General features: G+C 46.9%; 1 pseudogene; it reads right to left on the reverse strand.

Moving 5' to 3' along the window:
- Window positions 1-3,868: 3,868 nt before the first annotated feature.
- Window positions 3,869-5,592, reverse strand: LOC102146896 (uncharacterized; annotated as a pseudogene).
- Between the last annotated feature and the right edge of the window lie 5,720 nt (window positions 5,593-11,312).

An 11,312-nucleotide genomic window follows, 5' to 3' on the forward strand; every position in this document is an offset into this window, starting at 1 on the left:
CCCAGAGGAAAAGCAGGCTGTGAGTGGCACTTTCCCTAGCTCATGCTTGGGAGGGCCTGGACCAGCACCCTTGCATGCCCTAAATCAACAATGCTCCAGCCTTGCAGGTGGTCTGATTTTCAGTAGGAAAGGATAACCTATTTTTTATTTTTTACATTTAAAAATTATTTTTAAACTTACTTGGAGACAGAGTCACTTTTTTTTTTTTTTTTTGAGACAGGGTCTTGCTCTGTTGCCCAGGCTGGAGTGCAATGGCGTGATCACAGCTCACTGCAGCCTTAAGCAATCCTCCCACCTTAGCCTCCTGAGTAGCTAGGACTACCGACGCACACCACCATGGCTGACTAATTTATTTTTTTGTAGCGAGGCAGTCTCATTATTTCGCCCAGGCTGGTCTCGAACTCCTGGGCTCTAGAGATCCTCCCGATCCTCCCACCTCAGCCTTCCAAAATGTTGGGAATACAGGCATGTGCCACCTCGTGCAGCTGAGAGTCACTCTTTTTGGTGTGTAGTTCTGTGAGTTTTGAAAAATGTGTAGAATCAGAAACCACAACCACAGTCAAGATATAGAGCCAGGCCGGGCGCGGTGGCTCAAACCTGTAATCCCAGCACTTTGGGAGGCCGAGACGGGTGGATCACGAGGTCAGGAGATCGAGACCATCCTGGCTAACATGGTGAAACTCCGTCTCTACTAAAAAAAAATACAAAAAACTAGCCGGGCGAGGTGGCGGGCGCCTGTAGTCCCAGCTACTCGGGAGGCTGAGGCAGGAGGATGGTGTAAACCCGGGAGGCGGAGCTTGCAGTGAGCTGAGATCGGGCCACTGCACTCCAGCCTGGGCGACAGAGCGACACTCCGTCTCAAAAAAAAAAAAAAAAAGATATAGAGCCAGTTTTGTTGTGTGGCCAGGGCCCTCTGAAGCCAAACCTTCCCTTCACCCTGATCCCCTGGCAACCACTGATCTGTTCTTCATCACTGTAGTTTTGCCTTTTCCAGAGTGCCATATAAATGAAATCACACAGTATCTTTGGCTTCTTTTAGGTAACACAATATCTTTGAGAGTCAGCCACATTTTTGCATGTATCCATTGCTTGTCCCTGTGGACGTCTTCAATAATCAAAATGGAGTCACTTATGTTAACCCCTAACAAAATGGAGCCCATGGGCCATGAAGGAAGGGCTCTCATGCACATATGCCTATGATTGGAATGATTGTAAGGACTCTCTGAAAACCACAACAATTTCAAAAATTTCAGATAAGCCTCTTGCACAAGAACATTTGACTAACGATGGCTGCCTTCACCAGTGAGTGGACGCCAACTATCGCAACAGGCCCCTATAACCAATGGTCCTTGTTTCAAAGCAGCTTTTGTGAACTTTTCCTTTTGACTGTAAAACGAAACCCCTCTGTTGCACCTCATATGCCTGTGGTTCACTATAGCATGCATATCCCTCCTGTTATTCCCAAATAAACTGTTTTAGGTAACACAATGTATTTGAAGTTTATCCAAGTTTTTACATGTATCAGTTGCTTGTCCTGGAGAGCAATTGTTCTGGAGAGCACGTCTCCTGTTTACTTTAGGTAGACATCGTTTTTTTTGTTGCCGAATGGGGTTCCACTGAACAGCTCAACTACAGTTTATCCTTCCTCAGTGTGGAAATATTTGGGGTTTCCAGTTTTTCATTATTATAATTAAAGCTGATATGAACATTTTAATATGTTTTTTTGGTTCAGCATAGGGTTTTGTTTCACTTGAATAAATGCCAAAGAGGTTTCTGGGTAGTTTGTTAAGTGGATGTTTATCTTTGTAAGGAACTGCCAAAGTGTTTTCCAGAGAAGTTGAACCATTTGGCCTTCCCACCAGCAACGTGTGAGAGTTCCTATTGCTTAACATCCTCACCAGCGCTGTACAGTCAGGGTTTGTTTGCTTGTTTGTTTGGGTCTTTTTTTGGAGGGACTGGTTCTTTATTTCTTTCTTTTTCTTCCTTTCTTTTTTTTTTTTTTGGTTTGAGACAGGGTCTTGCTCTGTCGCCCAGGCTGGAGGGCAGTGGTGCAGTCTTGGCTCACTGTAACCTCTGCCTCCTGGGTTTAAGCAATTCTCCTGCCTCAGCCTCCTGAGTAGCTGGGATTACAGGTATGTGCCACCATGCCTGGCCAATTTCTTTATATTTTGGTTAGTAGAGATGGGGTTTCACCATGTTGGCCAGGCTGGTCTCAAACTCCTGGCCTCAAGTGATCCACCTGCCTTGGCCTCCCAAAGTGCAGAGATTACAGGCGTGAGTGACCATGCGTGGCCTGGTTCTTTATTTCAAAAAGACACTCATCAGTCTTTAGTATCAAAACAGTTGCATTATTGATTTCTCTTTATCCCAATTGTCGTCAAAGAGGCATCAAAGGAGAGTACATTGTAAGCCAATAAGCTACAGTGTGTACGCCTAACAGACCTCCTAGGGAGTTTACCAAAAAGTGGGGATTAGGTAGGGAAAGAAACTTTAAAAGATCAGCAATCTGCCAGCCCACAGACTGTAGAGAGCTCTCACAGCCAGAGCGGGTAGCCAGGGTGCCAGAAACCCAAAGAAGCAGAGTTTCAAAATAATACGACATTTTAAAAGTTTTGTACACAAGCTATTCAAGATTTCTCACTGACTGATACAAAGCACAATGAGATGGCACTTTTAGAGACAACAGCTTCAAACCCAGAAAAGGGTAATGAGATGAGTTTCATGTGGCTAAATCAGTGGCAAAAACATAATCTTTCTTTCAAGGAGGCAGGAGAGCAATCAAGTGGTCACCTCAATGTAAGGGGCACATTAGCCACTCTGTAAGCGGCTGGGAGTGGGGTGGAGATGGGACAAAAATTTGGTCTCAGAGGTCTCACCATCTTAATTTGGTCACTTCTTTTTTTTTTTTTTTCCCCCGAAATGGAGTCTCGCTCTGTCGCCCAGCCTGGAGTGCAGTGGCGCGATCTTGGCTCACTGCAACCTCCGCCTCCCAGGTTCAAGCGATTCCCCTGCCTCAGCCTCCCGAATAGCTGGGACTACAGATGCCCACCACCATGTCTGGCTAATTTTTGTATGTTTAGTAGAGACAGAGTTTCACCATGTTGGCCAGGCTGGTCTTGCACTCCTGACCTTAAGTGATCTGCCTCCCTCGGCCTCCCAAAGTGCTGGGATTGCAGGTGTGAGCCACCGTGCCTGGCTTAATGTGGTCACTTCTAGTGGGAAAAAAATAAAAATAAAAATAACTTTGTCCGAAGATATCTTAAAGCTGAAAACCTGAACAGCACATTTTTTGTTGCTGTTGTTTTTGGGCTAACTCCTGGAATCACCTTTCTGGTTTGGCTGGTACTTTGTGCAAAGCTGTGATGTCTCAGAGTGGAGTCCTTCCCTGGGCTCTGTCTGGTTCTCAGTAAGGCAGGCTCATACCTTTTTCCCTCTTCTCTAGAGGAAGTAATATGCAGTAAGCTAAACAGTCACCTTCCAAAAGGGAGAAAGGGATTAGATTGCCGCTTCAGAGCTATGGAGCTATTTGGACTGTGTTATAAATGGTTGCTACAAAACAACAAAAAAGGTAATTACAAAATGTGTACAACACAACATGCTTTTAAAAACATTATGCGTTGCACTCACATTCGCTTAAATGTTGTTCCCGAAGGTGCTCAGCCTCTAGCCCAGCTGGAATCTCTGGGAAGAGGCAGAGACAGTTTGGCAAAAAAGACACATCGGGGAGGTGGGGGCGGTGAAAGGAGAAAGCAGCCTTCCAGTTAAAGATCAGCTCTCAGTGTAAGGGCAGCTTTGGGCAGGCTGGCCTAGGTGGAGTTGGGGTCAGAGGCAGGAGCAGTGGCAAGGTGGGACTGGGGTGCTCTGCATCTCATTCAGTCAAGCAGGTCTGGTCCGGCATCCTTTGTGTGCAGAGGTGCTCCTCTGTGGTGCATTTCAGTTTATCTTCCAAGTCATCAATCATCTCTTCCAGCTTGATTACTGATCTCTTGGCAAACTCAGCCCAGGTCTCTGCCTCCTTGCGCTTATCAGTAAGAATCTCGGTTGCTTCTTCGTATCTGTCTTCTTTGTGAGAGTCCTTTCCTTCAGCAGCACTCAGCCACTTCAGGTTCTGGTCCATCGATCTGATCTGCTCATCCATCTCTCGGCCACAGGACTCTGCCAGCTCAGCTCGTTCCTCTCTGCATCCCAAGTTTCCTTCAACAACCACCAACTTATGAGCCGAGCCCCATCTTCATGCTTCCTGCCTGTTTTCTGCAATGTGCTTAGCTTCTTTGAGTTGGATTTCCTTGAGTTTCATCTTTCCTTCATCTTTTTTTTTTTTTTTTTTTTTTTTTTTTTGAGACAGAGTCTCCCTCTGTCACCCAGGCTGGAGTTCAGTGGCGTGATCTCAGCTCACTGCAACCTCCGCCTCCTGGGTTTGAGTGATTCTCCTGCCTCAGCCTGCCAGGTAGCTGGGATTACAGGTGTGTACCACCACATCCAGCTAATTTTTATATTTTTAGTAGAGTTTTACCATGTTGGCCAGGCTGGTCTTGAACTCCTGACCTCAGGTGATCCACCCACTTCAGCCTCCCAAAGTGCTAGGATTACAGGCGTGAGCCACTGTGTCCAGCCTTTTCTTCATCTTTTAAGGCTCGATTTTCAATAACCTTCCTACCTCTCCCACTCTCATCAGCAGCTTTTACCACTTCTTCCAGCTTTTGCAGGGCAGTGGCCAGGCACGCCTGAGCACAGTCCAGCCCCTTTTCAACCAGCTGGATCCTACAGTTCAAGGAGGCCACCTTGGCCTCAGCTTGTTCCAGGCCTGCCTTGCTCCCTCTACTCCCTGCTGGAGGTGCTCAGCTCTCTCCTCTGCATCATCTGCCTGCTGCTGCTGAACCTGGCTCTTACGCTTCACTGCCTCAATGGTGGCGATCCCAGTCACGGTGCCCACCCAGCCCCTGCTTGTGCTCCGGGTCCTGCCTCTCCACTCAGCACTGTAGCCATTTCTCCTACTGTCAATTTTTCCCCCCGTATTCCAATAGGTGTCCTCAGTTTTAAAAAATCAGGTCAGGGCCGGGCGTGGTGGCTCACGCCTGTAATCCCAGCACTTTGGGAGGCCGAGGCGGGCGGATCATGAGGTCAGGAGATCGAGACCATCCTGGCTAACATGGTGAAACCCTGTCTCTACTAAAAATACAAAAAATTAGCCGGGCGTGGTGGCGGGCGCCTGTAGTCCCAGCTACTTGGGAGGCTGAGGCAGGAGAATGGCGTGAACCCGGGAGGCAGAGCTTGCAGTGAGCCGAGATGGCGCCACTGCACTCCAGCCTGGGCGACAGAGCAAGACTCCGTCTCAAAAAAAAAAAAAAAAAAAAATCAGGTCAGTTGGGTCATGCCACTTCTTTGCTTCCACTTTCCAATGACTCATATCATGCTTAGAATAAAACCCGAATCCTTATGTGGCCCATAGGGTTGACTAGCTCCTGACAGCCCCACTGGCCTCTTCTACTCTCCCACTCCAGCCATCCTGGTCTCCATGCTGTTGCTCAGACATGCCCAGATGCCCCACCTTGCAGCCAGCGGCCTTGCAGCTTCCTTATCTGGAATGCTCATTCCTCAGGTTTTCCCATGGGCCACCTCCGGAAAAGGTGGCATCTCAAAGCTATCTCTGCAGAAGGGTCTTTGCTGGCTTCTCCATCTAATACCGCCTGCACCCCCACCCCCACCTGCAAGGAACTCCCCATCCTGTGGCATGGTTTTATTTTCTTCATGTCTTTCATCACCATGTGAAATTATCTTAGCTCTTTATTATTTTAAAGTTTTTTCTTATCTCATTAAAACGTTTGCTTTAATTGAAGTATAATATTAAGTATATAGCTCAATGACTTTTTGTTTGAGAGAGAGAGAGAAAGTCTCGCTCTTGTTGCCCAGGCTGGGCTGCAATGGTGCAATCTCGGCTCACTGCAGTCTCTGCCTCCCAGGTTCAAGTGATCATCCTGCCTCAGCCTCCCAAGTAGCTGGAATTACAGACATGTGCCACCATGCCAGGCTAATTTTTTGTATTTAGTAGAGATGGGGTTTCACCATGTTGGTCAGGCTGGTTTCAAACTCCTGACCTCAGGTGATCCACCTGCCTCAGCCTCCCAAAGTGCTGAGATTACAGGCATGAGCCACCGCACCTGGCCTCGATGACTTTTTACATATATGTGCTTGTAACCGTTTCGCATATCTGGACATAGAAGGTTCCCAGACACCCTAGAAAGCTCACTCATGCCTCCTCTTCCCAAAGGTAGCCACTATTCTACTTTCTATTTGGTTTCTATCATAGATGAGTTTTGCCTGCCTTTGAGCTTCATGTAAGTGGAATCGTATAATCTGGACACTTTTTGCCCAAATTCTTTCTTTCATCATTGTCTGTGAGATACAGCCACATTTTTGCGTGTGGATAAATGCAACAGCAGTTTGTTCTTTTTGTATTGCTGTTCCATGGAGTACTGCATAGCAATACTCCATTGCATAGCAGTGTTCAATTGTGTCAGTATAACACAATTCGTTTATTCATTCTTCTGCTGGCAGACCGTGGGTTGCTCCTAACTGGTTGCTGTTGAATAATGCTGCTGTGAACATTTTTACACGTCTTTCCATGGAGAGATGCACTCATTTATTTTGGATATATGCCTGAGAATAGAATTGCTAGATCATTGAGTAGGCATATGTTTATCGGCTATTTTTTCTTTTACTTGTTTATATTCTTTTTCTCCTCCTGGACTATAAGTTCCATGAAGGTAGGAAACAAGCTTGTCTTGTTCACTATTGTATTCCCAGTGCATAGCACAGTGTCCAGCACATAGTAGCTGCTTAATAAATATTTCAGTAAATGAACAAACTTAAGCTACTATCAGCTCCAAGTAAGTTGTGACAAAGAACTCAGGACTAGCTACAAATCCTCCTGACATTCGCCCTTCGCAAGCTGATATTTGAGAGCCCAGCTGACTCAGAAGGAGGCAGAGCCGCAGGTGCCGGGTTATTCAGCATCCTGTTATTCTTTGAAGTGGCTCCCCCTCCCTCTCTTGGCCTGCATTGTCACAGCTTGAAATATTCTTTTGATTATGAGAACATTTCCCATTAAGTGTGCATCTCCAGCTTCCCCCCAACCCCCCAGTATTTATGAGCTCATAACTCCAGGATCTGTCACAATCAGTGTTGCAAAAGTGTATCTGAATGTAATGAAATAATTCGATGAGAAACGTGGCAGGGAGACAGTTGGAATTTTCTCCTGCCTTGCAAACCATCCCCAGGGGACGGGTGTACATAAATCAACACCTCCCTTAATTAAGTAAAACATTTTAGGGAAAAAACAAATTAATTACCACTTCATGGCACCACCCCAGCCGATTACCCAAATGGTTCACATTCCATAAACCTCGCTTGAATTCAGAACTAATTATCACTCTTTTGGTTTGTTTATGCTTCCCAGTCTACAAAGATCTGTATTAAAAGTGGGTAGTGTGGTGTGGCTTTTTCACTTTACTTTCAGGATGATGTAAGCTGTCAAAATAATCAAGAATTAAGTCTTAAAAAAAAAAACTGAAAATGAAGGGAATGTAGAATGTGGAACATTTAGGGTAGGAAATAAACATCACCTTGGGGTGTTGCGGGGGTGGTGGGGAGAAGCCTGTAGAGTGCAGGATATATGGGGTCTTGGCCTGGCTGAGTCCCTGACTTGCTGCGTAATGTTGGGCAAGAACTGGACGTCTCTCGTCTCTTATCTGGGGACCATTGTCTGTTACCTGCCTGGCCCCTTGGGGGCGCACTCGCCTCCTGGCATGTGATCCCAGCAGGGAGTGAGAATCCTGACCTCTGAGCCTTCATTGTCCAGCCTGGCCTGATGTCTTTCCTAATTATCCTTCCTGCTGGCTCTGGCCTCCCCCTTGCCCTGTGGGCCCGATCAATTCTTATCTTTGATCCTGCAGAGCCCCGTGGCCAGGATAGCTGCTGACTAATAGCTTATCCTTTTCCCAGTCCGTCCAGCTGCCTTCTGATTGGTCCACTCCCCCAGTGGAGCCCAGGCCTGCCCTTGGCTCTTCTGGGCTATGTGTGGGAGTGGGGTCTCAATGGCATCAGGCACAGTTGCCCTTGGTAGCCCCTCCAGCTGTAAGCCTTGCAAGTCCAGAGTCTAGTGCCAGGCTAAGCCAAGGCCTAACCTTCCCTTGTTTCTGCCACTTGCCCCTCTTGAGTGGGTGTGTACATTGTAAGCGCTCAGTCAGTTCTGAGTCACTATCTGGATCTTAATGAAGGACATAGATAACTAGAAAGAAACAATCCAACTCTTTAAAAACATTTTTAAGGCATGAATTGCACATAGTAAAGTGCATAAGTTATACATGTACAACTCAGTGAATCTTTACTTTGTGTACACCCGTGTAATTCCAACCCATGGCAAAACACAGGTCATTCCACCTCCCTAAAAGGTTCCCTTCCAGTCAGCACTCCTCAGAAATAACCATTATCCTGACTTCTATCACCATAGATTGATTTTGTCTGTTCTTGCATTTCATATAAATGGAATAATCTGGTATCTAGCTTTCTGTGTCCGGCTTGTTTTGCTCATTCACTGAGTCTATGAGATTCATTCTTGTTGCAGATAGCAGTAATTCTTGAACTCCTTTTTAGACTGAAGTTTTAAAAAGCGATTACTCGAGCGATTACTGGTTGTTGGTATCTAGCTTGACAGTATGTTGTCCTTTTAAAAAATAACCACATGCCAATATATCTGTGGGTCTAATACTGTCATTACCATATGTACAAAAAGAGTAATTTAGCTCCTGCGAGCACTCGAGTGCCTTCAAATTCCAAATGGAGCAGGGATGAATTTGATTAGGAAGGTGTCTGACTACAGCCCTCCCATCTTGAGAACCTTCCAGGGCATTTTCTTATTGCTTTACTTCCCATTTGCTGAGTGCTGTGATTTGAATATTTGTCCCCTGCAAAACTCATGTTGAAATTTAATCTCCAGTGTGGCAATATTGAGAGGTAGGGCCTTCAAGAGGCGATTGGGTCATGAGGGCTCTGCCCTTATGAATGGATTAATCTGGAATAATTCCTGGATTCATGGGTTAGTGGATTACTGGGTTATCGGGGGGAAAGACTGGTGGCTTTATAAGAAGAGGAAGAGAGGGTTGAGTGTGGTGGCTTGCATCTATAATCCCAGCACTTCAAGACGCCGAGGATAGAGGATTGCTTGAGCCCAGGAGTTTGAGACCAGCCTGGGCAACATAGTGAGACTTCATCTCTAATTTTTTTTAAAAAGAAGAAGAAGAGGAAGAGAGACTTAAGCTAGCACGCTCACTCCCCCCTCGCCATGTGTGATGCCCTGCACTGCCTTGGGACACTCCACCAGCAAGAAGGTTCTCAGTAGATGCAGCCCTTAACCTTGGGCTACTCAACTTCCATAACCATAAGAAGTCAATCCCTTTCCTTTGCAAATTACTTTGTTTCAGGTACTCTGCGATAAGCAAGAGAAAACGAACTGACACTGGGTTACTAGAGAGGTTTAGTATCTTTTCTTAGGGTTGTTTGTTACCTGTGTAACAGGTAGGTCCTGCTGGGACCCTTTCTCCAGGGAGGGCGTGAGGAAGTTGGAGGCTGCTCCCTCCAGGTCATGTGTGAGAGGGTGGGAATAATCTGGGTACACCCTGCAGGTTGTCTCCAAAAGGGTCAGTCACCCCCAAACCCAGGGAACATCAGTGCTGGGGCAGGTGGGGGAAGAGTCAGGGTCCACTGTCTCTTGGGCTAGACCTAGGCAATGTCTGTCCCCATGGAACCCTCAGCTCCAATCCTGGCCCTGAGAGCTTGTTAGCAAGAGGCTCTGATCCAGCAGGTCTGGGGTGGATCCAGGAATCTGATATTTTCAAGCTCACCAAGTAATTCCAGGGAGTGGCCTGGAGCCAGGCTGCTTGCATTTGAATTCCAGCTCTGCCTGTTATCACTGTGACCTCAGCCAAGTAACTTTGCTTCTCTTGCCTTCATTTCTTTATTTGTACAATGGGCATTATAATCGTGTTGGAAGAATAAAATGAATCAATGCATTTATGCTTGAAAAGCACTTAGAAGAGTACCTGGCACAGAGTAAGCACTCAAAGAGAGTTGGCCACCGCCGCCATCATCAGCATCGTCAGCCCCGGCAGCGCTAATGCTTCACCAACACTTCTGCTTTACACACAGAAACTGAGAACCACAGACGCGTGTGGACATAACCAGAGTCACCCAGCAAGACACAGGTGGCACAGGGACCAGAAGGCCAGCTCCCTCTCCCCTTGGGACTGTGTTCTCTCACCCGTGTGGCTGGCTAGCCATCCTGCCCAACGTCCCAGTCACATGCTGGAGGACAGAGTGGGGAAGATAGTCTACAGAGTGGGGGCTTTCTGAAAGATTATATTAGGTTGGTGCAAAAGTAATCACGGTTTTTGTCATTAAAGGTAATGGCAAAAACAAAAACCGTGATTACTTTTGCACCAACCTAATAGAACTGGAAGTGTTGGCATTTGCCTTTCGCCCACCATAGCAATTCTCTATCCCCCTCCTCACCCTTGAAGGGACCAGCCAGGTCCTCTTTCCCACTTTTGGAGTAGGAGGACGGGAATGACCTGAGTCACCTCTAGATTTCTGAGGTTAGGACAAATGTCATGTCGCCAATGATCAAATCCCACCAATTCTACCTCCACAATGTCTTTTGTATCCAAGCCCTCTGCCATACCTGCGGCCAGGCCACCATCATCGTGTGCACCTGGGCAGCTGCACCAGCCCCTCCCTGGCCTCCCTGCTGCCAGTCTGGCTGCTTCACTTCACTCTACATACCACCCTCCTCACCACCCCTTGGAGAGGTTTTTTAAACCACCCCCATGGGCCGGGCACGGTGGCTCACGCCTGTAATCCCAGCACTTTTGGAGGCCAAGGTGGGCGGATCATGAGGTCAGGAGATCGAGACATCCTGGCTAACACGATGAAACCCCGTCTCTACTAAAAAATACAAAAAAAAAAAAAAAAAAAAAAAAAAATTAGCCGGGCGAGGTGACGGGCGCCTGTAGTCCCAGCTGCTTGGGAGGCTGAGGCAGGAGAATGGTGTGAACCCGGGAGGCAGAGCTTGCGGTGAGCCAAGATCATGCCACTGCACTCCAGCCTAGGTGACAGAGCAGGACTCCGTCTCAGAAAAAAAAAAAATCCTCATGTATGAGTGGATAAAAATGTGATATCTAAATAAAATGGAACATTATTCAGTCTTTTTTATTTTATTTTAGTTTAGTTTGAGACACGGTCTTCCTCTGACACCCAAG

This window comes from Macaca fascicularis, chromosome 10, assembly GCF_037993035.2.
Source record: "Macaca fascicularis isolate 582-1 chromosome 10, T2T-MFA8v1.1".
NCBI classification, from domain to species: domain Eukaryota; kingdom Metazoa; phylum Chordata; class Mammalia; order Primates; family Cercopithecidae; genus Macaca; species Macaca fascicularis.